This window comes from Schistocerca nitens, chromosome 5 (assembly GCF_023898315.1).
Source record: "Schistocerca nitens isolate TAMUIC-IGC-003100 chromosome 5, iqSchNite1.1, whole genome shotgun sequence".
In the NCBI taxonomy this organism is placed as follows: domain Eukaryota; kingdom Metazoa; phylum Arthropoda; class Insecta; order Orthoptera; family Acrididae; genus Schistocerca; species Schistocerca nitens.
In genome coordinates, this window is record NC_064618.1 from 69,886,050 (window position 1) to 69,898,608 (window position 12,559).

Below are 12,559 nucleotides of genomic sequence, written 5' to 3' on the forward strand. Positions count from 1 at the left end.
GTCTACCTGACGAGTTCATTCGATACATCCTGAGATGCTATGAGGTTGGGGTGACGATGATCTCTGGTCCTGGGAAGTCGCTGGGTCCAAGGCCGCCTTCAAGGTGTGTCAGGCATGGTGATCCCCTCTCTCCTATTCTTTTCAACCTTTCCTTGGACCTCATGCTTGCTCGCCACCCAGACTACATTGGTGCCAGCGTGATGGGACGACGTATCAACGTTGCTGCTTTCGCTGACGACCTCCTGCTATTCGCTGAAACTCAAGGAGGGCTCCAGGACTTCATTGATCCAGCAACATCTGCCCTTGGGGACTTCCGTCTCCAAGTCAACCCTGAAAAGTGCTTCACTCTCGCCCTCGCTGCGTCTGGCCGCGAGATGAAGATAAAGGTCGATGACACCGCGACCTGCAGGGCTGCGTATACCATCCTCCCAGCCCTGGCGATTGAAAGCACTTTCCGGTATCTTGGCCTGGAGTTCTCTACGAGCGGACGCACCTCTTTCATCAGAGCCGGGAGGTCGTGCGACAGCTGAGCGTCCTGTCCGAGGCACCACTCAAGCCACAACAGCGCTTGCATGCCCTCAGAACCGTCATCCTGCCAGGAATCCACCATGGCTTGGCCCTTCCGAGGACCTGCCTTGGAGCCCTGTCAGCAATGGACACCACCATCCGCACAGCAATTAGATCTTGGCTGTGCCTGCCAGCGGACGTCCCTGTTGGTTACTTCCATGCCCCTGTGTCATCTGGGGGGCTGGGAGTGATATCAGCGTGCTAGCTCGGGCCTCTTCTGCGGCGGAACCGGCTCGCAAAGATACGGGCATTGGGTGTCCTATCTGACGGCACTGCAGATGACGTTCTGGGGCGTGAGATTGGGAGGCTTGAGCAGCAATTACGGAGTAACAACACGGTTATACGGACGACCAACCTAATGGGCCGGATGTGGGCTGAACGGCTGCATCTGTCGGTGGACGGCGCCGCCCTTAAGAAGTCTGCCCGAACACGAGGGCAGCATAGCTAGGTCGACAATCCACGACTAACTATTACAGGCCGCGACTTCATCTCCTGCATCTGTACTAGGATCAATGCCCTTCCAACCAGGGCACGGTTGCAGCGAGGTCTTGCTGGTGACACTAACTGCCGGGCTGGCTGCATCGCTAAGGAAACTGCAAATCACGTTGTCCAGCAGTGCTTCAGAAGTCACGACGCCCGAGTGAAGCGACACAACGCCCTAGCGTCCTACATCGCGCAGGGACTTCGTCACAGGGCCTTCAACGTCCATCTGGAGCCCCACCTCAGGACATCCGAGGGACTGAAGAAGCCGGACATCGTGGCAGTTCGTGGCGATGCAGCCCATATCATGGATGCCCAGGTGGTGGGTGTCAACCTTGACATCGATGAGTGTCACCAGCAGAAGGTCGCGGTTTACAATAGGGAAGCCGCCCACCGGGCTATTAGGAGTCAGACCCCAGCAGCCAAGAACATCACCACCTCTTCAGCCACCATTTCATGGAGGGGGGTGTAGTCACCCACATCTGCACAGGACCTTCGTCAGCTTGGGTTCAAGAACCACCACTTCGCGACGATGTCTACGCAGGTACTTATCGGACCTGTGATGGCGGATGGTGGTTTGACACTATGACTGCCATAAGGCACCCGATGCCAAGGACTGGTGTCGGGTGATGGCCCAATTATATGTTGTCTACACTTCTGCCTGGCATCTGTCAACAGGCACAACACCATCTTTCTTCACGTCTCTTCCTGTCTGTCTAATGTTGGTATTGTATTTGTCATTTGTAAACCCACTTTGTGGGTATTTATCCCTGTATGTATGTTCACTTGACGTGAATAAAGACGGCTTAAATAGCCAAATGCCTCGTCATCCGGCGAAATACATTTGCTAACTCGAGAAACTCGTAGTGGGAGTAACTCTGAAGACTTAAGGTCGACATATAGTGGCATATCGCATCTGTAGGACTGGCCATAGCAAGAATGATAGAGAGAAAGAGCTTAAAATGTGGGAGCAGCTGTCAGGAGTAACTATGACCGTGTTAAGGTACCCAAATGTCTCGTCACTCGGTGAAATTTATTTGAAAACTCGAGGAAATCGTCGTTAGAGTAACTCAGACAACGTTAAGGTGGACATATAGTGGCATATCGCTTCTGCAGCACTGACCACAGTACGAATGAAAGAGAGGAAAAGTTCAAAGAAGGGGGAGCAGCTGGCAGCAGTAACTATGACTCTCTTAATGCTCACATGACGTGTCATATATGGATCCTCTCAATCCACTCCTCAGCATCCTAGCGATGTCGAGTGGATGATGGTTCACTTAGCCTCTCAATGGGATATCCTAGCTCAGGTCTTCCCGTGGCGGGAGTCGTGAGGGGAGCCGAGAGGAGGCACAGAACTCTGCGTCATCTCAGAGCTCTCCGACGGACAGAGCAAGGTGAACCTTTGGGGCCTGGGGGTTGCCTGCCCCCCTGCCTCTTCTTTCAGCTGGTCCCAACGTAATAGATAAGGTAGAGGTCCTCCCACTGGATGCGCCGCGCCAGTTTTTGGAGTGCCAACGAAGCTTTGGCACCAAGACTGCTCTTGGTGTCCACCACCGCAGAGCTCATCCTGGTGCAGTGAATGCCGAAGTTATCATCCAGAGGACGAAGGCCAGGTGGTCTAGCGAGGAACTTTTACGCCTGGCGCACGCAGAAGCAGTGCTGACTCTCGAGGGCACCCGGTTCCTGAACCAAGAATTAGTGAAAACCTTCCCGCACAGCTCAATTGAATCCATCTAGTGTCAGCATCGTGCGGGAGCTTACGGGAACCAGGTTGCCGATTTCGTTGCTGCCCTCTCTGCTTCTGCGGATCGACCTCACACCTCAGATGCTGCTGCACCACCTGCGGGGACATCCGCAGCTTCCCTGACCCCACCGTCGGCAGAGGATCCTGTCGACCAAGCTATCTGGCTGGCCTTAGCAGCCTTACCACCATTGGGAGCGAAGTATCGCTCAGTTGACGACATCTTGGCGCTGGGACAAACTGCATCCAGGCATGTCATCATGGGCATGCAGCCACCTGCACTTGATGCCATAGGTAGGAAGGAGGCGTCCCACAATCCCGTCGCCCCCAAGCAGATGTCCCAGCCACCTGAGTGAAAACGGGCTAGGTGCAGGTGGGAGTATTTCGTCTCCAAGAACGAGAGGCAGTGCATTAATGGTCTTCTAGACGGTACACTGCTTCACCAACCACCTCCTATTCCTGGTTTGATTGAATTTTCGAAAGATCTTTTCACCCGGCGCCCATCAGGACGGGTTGACTAGATTGTCGGCTGTTACCCTCCCGTGTTGAGGTGCCCTTTCAACAGCTGTGGACGCTCATCATGTTGGAGGACACTGCTGCAGCGCTCCCACCTCGTCGCTCCGCCATGGGCCCTGATGGCCTTACACCTGCAGAGCTCCGTCGTCTTTCCTGCGAGGTCCTCCTGAAGGTGTTAATCCTTTTCCTTTTGACCGGCCACCTCCCATCCCAACTCCTCCAGGCCTGTACCTCCTTGCTGCCCAAGAATGCCGCCCCAGCATCCCCCTCTTACTTCCGCCCAATCACGGTTTGCTCAGTCCTCGCCAGGGTCTTCCATAAGGTGTTGGATGGGCGTCAGCGGGCCTTCCTTGTTCAGGATGGAATGCTGCACAATTCATTCTTGTTGGACCTGGCGATGACTGAGGCCAGGGTGAACTCTAACTCCCTCTATGTCGCGTCCCTGGATGTTTTCAAGGCATTCGACTCTCTGGACCATGGCGCCCTGAGGACTGCCCTGAGGGCACATGGTCCGCCAGATGAGTTCATTGGATACATCCTGGGATGCTACGAGGATGGAGCGACGGTGATCTCTGGTTCGGGGAAGTCGCTGGGTCCAGTGCGGCCTTCAAGGGGCGTTCGGCAGGGCGACCCTCTTTCCCCTATCCTGTTTAACCTTTCGCTGCACCTTACGCTTGCTCGCCTCCCAGATCATGTTGGTGCCAATGTAATGGGACGACGCCTGAATGCTGCCGCCTTCGCCGACGACCTCCTGCTGTTTGCTGAGACTAAGGGAGGTCTCCAGGACCTGATTGATACATCTGTATCAGTTCTTGGAGACCTGGGTCTCCAGGTCAATCCCGGGAAGTGCGTTACTGTCGCCCTTGCGGCCTCTGGTCGCGAGAAGAAAGTTAAGGTCGACAACACCACGACCTTCAATGCTGGATATACCACCTTTCCAGCCTTGGCAGTCGAGAGCACTTTCCGGTAATTTGGCCTTGAGTTCTCTACCAGCGGACATAGCCTCTTCCATCCGAGGTGGGAGGTCGAGCGACAGCTAAGCGTCTTGTCCAAGGCACCACTGAAGCCACAACAACGTCTTCACGCCCTGAGAACGGTAGTGTTGCCAGGGATCCACCATGGCCTGGCTCTGTCAAGCACCCATCCTGGTGCTCTCTCCGCAGTGGACATCGCCATCCGTGCAGCTTTGAGATCTTGGCTGTGCCTGCCGGCGGACATCCCTGTTGCGTACTTTCACGCCCTTGTTACATCTGGGGGTATGGGAGTGCCATCAGCTCGCTGGCTTGGGCCCCTGCTCCGGCGCAATCGGCTCGCCAACATCCGAGCGTTGCGAGTCCTATCAGACGGGTCGACAGAAGACGTTCTCGGTCGCGAAATTGGGAGGTTAGAGCAACAGCTACGATGAAACGACGGAGCCATAGGGACAAGCATCCAGCTTGGCCGGATGTGGGCGGAGAGGCTGCACTCGTCGGGGGATGGCGCTGCCCTGAGGATGCCGGAACACCAGGGCAACACAGCTGGGTGGGTAAACCCCAGAACCCTATCAGTGGCCCCGACTTTATCTCCTGCCTGCGAACCAGGGTAAATGCCCTTCCAACACGGGCAGCGCGTTCGTTCAGGTGACACCTACTGCATGGCAGGCAGCGCCGCAAGAGAGACCGCCAGCCACGTTGTCCAGCATTGCTTTAGGAGCCATAACGCCAGTATTAAGCGACATAATGCCTTGGCATCCTATGTTGGGCAAGCCCGTCGTTGCCGAGGCTTTGACATCCACATCGAGCCTCACCTTAGAACATCTGAGGGCTTAAAAAAACCGGACATCGTGGCGGTTCGTGGCGATGCTGCCCACGTTGTCGATGCCCAAGTCGTTGGTGTTAACCTGGACGTCGATCATTGTCACAAGGAGAAAGTCGCGGTCTACGACAGGGAAGCCGTCCACCAGGTCATTAGAAGACTTCACCCAGCAGTCCAGCGCATCACAACCACCTCAGAAACCATCTCGTGGAGCGGAGTCTGGTCAATTGACTCTGCACGTGATCTGTGAAGGCTGGGCTTTAGAAATCACCATTTTCCGGCCATGGCAACGCGGGTCCTCCTCGGCACTGTGATGGCGGCAAGGCGTTTCGACGCGATGAATGCCACAACGAGCACATTGCACCGCACTGCCGTCGGATGAGAGACCAATTTGTGTTTCTCCGCGCTGCTGCCTGGCGCCTTTCTCAGGCACAAACGCCGTTTTGTTCATGTGTTTTTTTCCTGTCCTGTCTAGTGTTTGTTATGTCTGTGTCATTTGTAAACCCATTGTATGGGTAATTTTCTTTTCTGTATATTAACACACGTGAATAAACACGGCTATATATAGCCAAATGCATCGTCATTCGGCAAAATTTATCTGAAAACTCGAGGAACTCTTCGTTGGAGTAACTCAGACAACGTTAAGGTGGATATGTAGTGGCATATCGCTTCTACAGGACTAGCCGCAGTACGAATTAAAGAGAGGAAAGATTCAAAGAAGGGGGAGAAGCTGGCCGCAGTAACTATGACTCTCTTAAAGTGGCCAAATGCCTCGTTATCCGGCGAAGTACATTTGCTAACTCGAGAAACTCGTAGTGGGAGTAACTGTGACGACGTTCAGGTGGACATATAGTGGCATATCGGGTCTGTAGGACTGGCCATAGCAAGAATGATAAAGGCCTAGCCATAGCAAGAATGATAAAGGCCTAAAGATGTGGCAGCAGCCGACACGAGTAACTATGACTCTCTTAAGGTAGCCTAATGCCTCGTCACTCTGCGAAATTTATTTGAAAACTCGAGGATATCGTCGTTGCAGTAACTCAGACAACGTTAACGTGGACATGTTGTAGCATTTCGCTTCTGCACGAGTGGCCATAGCAAGAAGGATATAGAGAAAGGGCTTAAAAAAGTGGGAGCAGCTGCAGGAGTAACTATGTCTCGCTTAAAGTGATCAAATGCCTCGTCGCTCCGCGAAATTTATTTGAAATCTCGTGGAGCTTGTCGTTGGAATAATTGAGACAACGTTAAGGTGGACATGTAGTGGCATATCCCTTCTGAAGGACTGCCACAGTACGAATTAAAGAAAGGAAAATTTCAAAGAAGGGGAAGCAGCCGACAGCAGTAACTTTGACCCTCTTAAGGTACCCTAATGCCTCGTCACGCCGTGAAATTTATTTGAAAACTCTAGGAACTCATCGTTGTAATAACTCAGACAACGTTAAGCTGGACATGTTGTGGCATATTGCTTCTGCTGGAATGAACACAGAACGAATTAAAGAGAGGAAAGATTCAAAGAAGGGGGAGAAGCTGGCCGCAGTAACTATGACTCTCTTAAGGTAGCCAAATGCCTCGTTATCCGGCGAAGTACATTTGCTAACTCGAGAAACTCGTAGTGGGAGTAACTGTGACGACGTTCAGGTGGACATATAGTGGCATATCGGGTCTGTAGGACTGGCCATAGCAAGAATGATAAAGGCCCAGCCATAGTAAGAATGATAAAGGCCTAAAGATGTGGGAGCAGCCGACACGAGTAACTATGACTCTCTTAAGGTAGCCAAATGCCTCGTCACTCTGCGAAATTTATTTGAAAACTCGAGGATATCGTCGTTGCAGTAACTCAGACAACGTTAACGTGGACATGTTGTAGCATTTCGCTTCTGCACGAGTGGCCATAGCAAGAAGGATATAGAGAAAGGGCTTAAAAAAGTGGGAGCAGCTGCAGGAGTAACTATGTCTCGCTTAAAGTGATCAAATGCCTCGTCGCTCCGCGAAATTTATTTGAAATCTCGTGGAGCTTGTCGTTGGAATAATTGAGACAACGTTAAGGTGGACATGTAGTGGCATATCCCTTCTGAAGGACTGCCACAGTACGAATTAAAGAAAGGAAAATTTCAAAGAAGGGGAAGCAGCCGACAGCAGTAACTTTGACCCTCTTAAGGTACCCTAATGCCTCGTCACGCCGTGAAATTTATTTGAAAACTCTAGGAACTCATCGTTGTAATAACTCAGACAACGTTAAGCTGGACATGTTGTGGCATATTGCTTCTGCTGGAATGAACACAGAACGAATTAGAGAGAGGAAAGATTCAAAGAAGGGGGAGAAGCTGGCCGCAGTAACTATGACTCTCTTAAGGTAGCCAAATGCCTCGTTATCCGGCGAAGTACATTTGCTAACTCGAGAAACTCGTAGTGGGAGTAACTGTGACGACGTTCAGGTGGACATATAGTGGCATATCGGGTCTGTAGGACTGGCCATAGCAAGAATGATAAAGGCCTAGCCATAGTAAGAATGATAAAGGCTTAAAGATGTGGGAGCAGCCGACACGAGTAACTATGACTCTCTTAAGGTAGCCAAATGCCTCGTCACTCTGCGAAATTTATTTGAAAACTCGAGGATATCGTCGTTGCAGTAACTCAGACAACGTTAACGTGGACATGTTGTAGCATTTCGCTTCTGCACGAGTGGCCATAGCAAGAAGGATATAGAGAAAGGGCTTAAAAAAGTGGGAGCAGCTGCAGGAGTAACTATGTCACGCTTAAAGTGATCAAATGCCTCGTCGCTCCGCGAAATTTATTTGAAATCTCGTGGAGCTTGTCGTTGGAATAATTGAGACAACGTTAAGGTGGACATGTAGTGGCATATCCCTTCTGAAGGACTGCCACAGTACGAATTAAAGAAAGGAAAATTTCAAAGAAGGGGAAGCAGCCGACAGCAGTAACTTTGACCCTCTTAAGGTACCCTAATGCCTCGTCACGCCGTGAAATTTATTTGAAAACTCTAGGAACTCATCGTTGTAATAACTCAGACAACGTTAAGCTGGACATGTTGTGGCATATTGCTTCTGCTGGAATGAACACAGAACGAATTAGAGAGAGGAAAGATTCAAAGAAGGGGGAGAAGCTGGCCGCAGTAACTATGACTCTCTTAAGGTAGCCAAATGCCTCGTTATCCGGCGAAGTACATTTGCTAACTCGAGAAACTCGTAGTGGGAGTAACTGTGACGACGTTCAGGTGGACATATAGTGGCATATCGGGTCTGTAGGACTGGCCATAGCAAGAATGATAAAGGCCTAGCCATAGTAAGAATGATAAAGGCTTAAAGATGTGGGAGCAGCCGACACGAGTAACTATGACTCTCTTAAGGTAGGCAAATGCCTCGTCACTCTGCGAAATTTATTTGAAAACTCGAGGATATCGTCGTTGCAGTAACTCAGACAACGTTAACGTGGACATGTTGTAGCATTTCGCTTCTGCACGAGTGGCCATAGCAAGAAGGATATAGAGAAAGGGCTTAAAAAAGTGGGAGCAGCTGCAGGAGTAACTATGTCACGCTTAAAGTGATCAAATGCCTCGTCGCTCCGCGAAATTTATTTGAAATCTCGTGGAGCTTGTCGTTGGAATAATTGAGACAACGTTAAGGTGGACATGTAGTGGCATATCCCTTCTGAAGGACTGCCACAGTACGAATTAAAGAAAGGAAAATTTCAAAGAAGGGGAAGCAGCCGACAGCAGTAACTTTGACCCTCTTAAGGTACCCTAATGCCTCGTCACGCCGTGAAATTTATTTGAAAACTCTAGGAACTCATCGTTGTAATAACTCAGACAACTTTAAGCTGGACATGTTGTGGCATATTGCTTCTGCTGGAATGAACACAGAACGAATTAAAGAGAGGAAAGATTCAAAGAAGGGGGAGAAGCTGGCCGCAGTAACTATGACTCTCTTAAGGGAGCCAAATGCCTCGTTATCCGGCGAAGTACATTTGCTAACTCGAGAAACTCGTAGTGGGAGTAACTGTGACGACGTTCAGGTGGACATATAGTGGCATATCGGGTCTGTAGGACTGGCCATAGCAAGAATGATAAAGGCCTAGCCATAGTAAGAATGATAAAGGCTTAAAGATGTGGGAGCAGCCGACACGAGTAACTATGACTCTCTTAAGGTAGCCAAATGCCTCGTCACTCTGCGAAATTTATTTGAAAACTCGAGGATATCGTCGTTGCAGTAACTCAGACAACGTTAACGTGGACATGTTGTAGCATTTCGCTTCTGCACGAGTGGCCATAGCAAGAAGGATATAGAGAAAGGGCTTAAAAAAGTGGGAGCAGCTGCAGGAGTAACTATGTCACGCTTAAAGTGATCAAATGCCTCGTCGCTCCGCGAAATTTATTTGAAATCTCGTGGAGCTTGTCGTTGGAATAATTGAGACAACGTTAAGGTGGACATGTAGTGGCATATCCCTTCTGAAGGACTGCCACAGTACGAATTAAAGAAAGGAAAATTTCAAAGAAGGGGAAGCAGCCGACAGCAGTAACTTTGACCCTCTTAAGGTACCCTAATGCCTCGTCACGCCGTGAAATTTATTTGAAAACTCTAGGAACTCATCGTTGTAATAACTCAGACAACTTTAAGCTGGACATGTTGTGGCATATTGCTTCTGCTGGAATGAACACAGAACGAATTAAAGAGAGGAAAGATTCAAAGAAGGGGGAGAAGCTGGCCGCAGTAACTATGACTCTCTTAAGGGAGCCAAATGCCTCGTTATCCGGCGAAGTACATTTGCTAACTCGAGAAACTCGTAGTGGGAGTAACTGTGACGACGTTCAGGTGGACATATAGTGGCATATCGGGTCTGTAGGACTGGCCATAGCAAGAATGATAAAGGCCTAGCCATAGTAAGAATGATAAAGGCTTAAAGATGTGGGAGCAGCCGACACGAGTAACTATGACTCTCTTAAGGTAGCCAAATGCCTCGTCACTCTGCGAAATTTATTTGAAAACTCGAGGATATCGTCGTTGCAGTAACTCAGACAACGTTAACGTGGACATGTTGTAGCATTTCGCTTCTGCACGAGTGGCCATAGCAAGAAGGATATAGAGAAAGGGCTTAAAAAAGTGGGAGCAGCTGCAGGAGTAACTATGTCACGCTTAAAGTGATCAAATGCCTCGTCGCTCCGCGAAATTTATTTGAAATCTCGTGGAGCTTGTCGTTGGAATAATTGAGACAACGTTAAGGTGGACATGTAGTGGCATATCCCTTCTGAAGGACTGCCACAGTACGAATTAAAGAAAGGAAAATTTCAAAGAAGGGGAAGCAGCCGACAGCAGTAACTTTGACCCTCTTAAGGTACCCTAATGCCTCGTCACGCCGTGAAATTTATTTGAAAACTCTAGGAACTCATCGTTGTAATAACTCAGACAACGTTAAGCTGGACATGTTGTGGCATATTGCTTCTGCTGGAATGAACACAGACCGAATTAGAGAGAGGAAAGATTCAAAGAAGGGGGAGAAGCTGGCCGCAGTAACTATGACTCTCTTAAGGTAGCCAAATGCCTCGTTATCCGGCGAAGTACATTTGCTAACTCGAGAAACTCGTAGTGGGAGTAACTGTGACGACGTTCAGGTGGACATATAGTGGCATATCGGGTCTGTAGGACTGGCCATAGCAAGAATGATAAAGGCCCAGCCATAGCAAGAATGATAAAGGCCTAAAGATGTGGGAGCAGGAGACACGAGTTGTAAGTAGGCTGTTTAGGTTTTTTTATTGATAACGCCACCTCAGTATGAAAATCACCGGCTGTGCCGTGTGCAGTCTGTGGCTGCTTTGCATTGTTGTAATACTCAACCATTGTAGTGTTAGGCAGCTGGCTGTGAACAGCGCGTAGCGCTGGGCAGTTGGAGGTGAACCGCCAGCAGTGGTGGATGTGGGGAGAGAGATGGCGGAGTTTTGTAATTTGTCATGATATCAAGGTAAATACATTGTTGGTTCTCTATTAATATCTTTTATTTGCTAACTATCCCTATGAGTAGTTAGTGCCTTCCATAGTTCGAATCTTTTATTTAGCTGGCAGTAGTGGTGCTCGCTGTATTGCAGTAGCTTGAGCAGCGAAGATTTTTGTGAGGTAAGTGATTTGTGAAAAGTACAGGTTAATGTTAGTCAGGGCCATTCTCTTGTAGAGATTATTTAAAGTCAGATTGCGTTGCGCTAAAAAACAATATTGTGTGTCAGTTTAAGCACAGTCGTGTAAAATTTGTTTAAAGGGGACGTTTCATCAGTCATGTAAAATTATTCAAAGGGGAAGTTTCATATGTCGACCCTTAGCCTAGGATACCTCACTGGAATCTTCTGATTTTTTCTTGTAGTTTGTATAATTAGTGTAGATTTTGTTTATTGCTAGCGCGTAATTGTTGAGAGAATCTCCATTGTAGTTGTAGTTTTTCAGTGTTGTATAGTAAAATAGTTGTGGCATGCATGTAGATTTGCACCAAGTATTTCGCAGCTGCAATTAACTAGATATTATTTTCAGTGTTATGTTAATGTGTTCTCTTATTTTTGCTCTTCAAATTGTGTTTTTTCTGTGTTGTCGTGTGAAATACTGTGACAATAATGGCGTGTGAAAAGCGTAACACTAGGCTCCAAAGTAAATTGAGAAACGACAGCGAAGACGAAAGCAGTATGTTAGCGCCGCAGAGTAATGAATTAACTAATGTTAAAAGTAGTAATTTGGTAATTGCGCATAGGGAGATGGAGCGGGTTGCAAACAATGGTGTAGACAGCGAAACAATTAGAGAAAAGGGAAGCATTATCGATCGATCGGTCGGCAATAGCTCGGCTCAGGAATCCGAAATGACACGAGACGATCTCACAAATACTGTAGATTCAGGTTTTGGATCCTCACCGTTTTCTCAAATAAGTCAAGACACATTTTCTGCTTGTCAAAATGTGAATGTTGCCGGTGAAAATGCACTGCCAAAAAGCATAGAGAAACAGATTCCAGACACTAATACATTATTATTGCAATTAATGCAACAAATGGAACAAAATCAGAGAGAAATGAAACAAATGGGACAAAATCTTCAAAAGTTAGACGCAATGGAACAAAATCTTCAAAAGTTAGACACAGTGGAACAAAATCTTAAAAAGTTAGATACCACACTTGAACAAACACGTGAGGATTTAACTAATGAGTTACATCACATTGAATCGAAATGTCAAAAAGTCTGTAATGACGTAAAAACACAAATTTGTGAACATTTCCAACCTATTTTTTCGCGGCATGAAAATGCACTACAGAATCACGAAGCAGCCATAAAAGAACTGCAAACTACTGTTCATGAAAATCATGAGACCTTGCAAGCTAAATTTGACTCAGTTGCATCTACCGATTCGGTTACGCAACTTGCAAAAACCCAGGAAAACTTAAAAGACACAGCAGAAAAACACACTGAGGAAATAAGTAC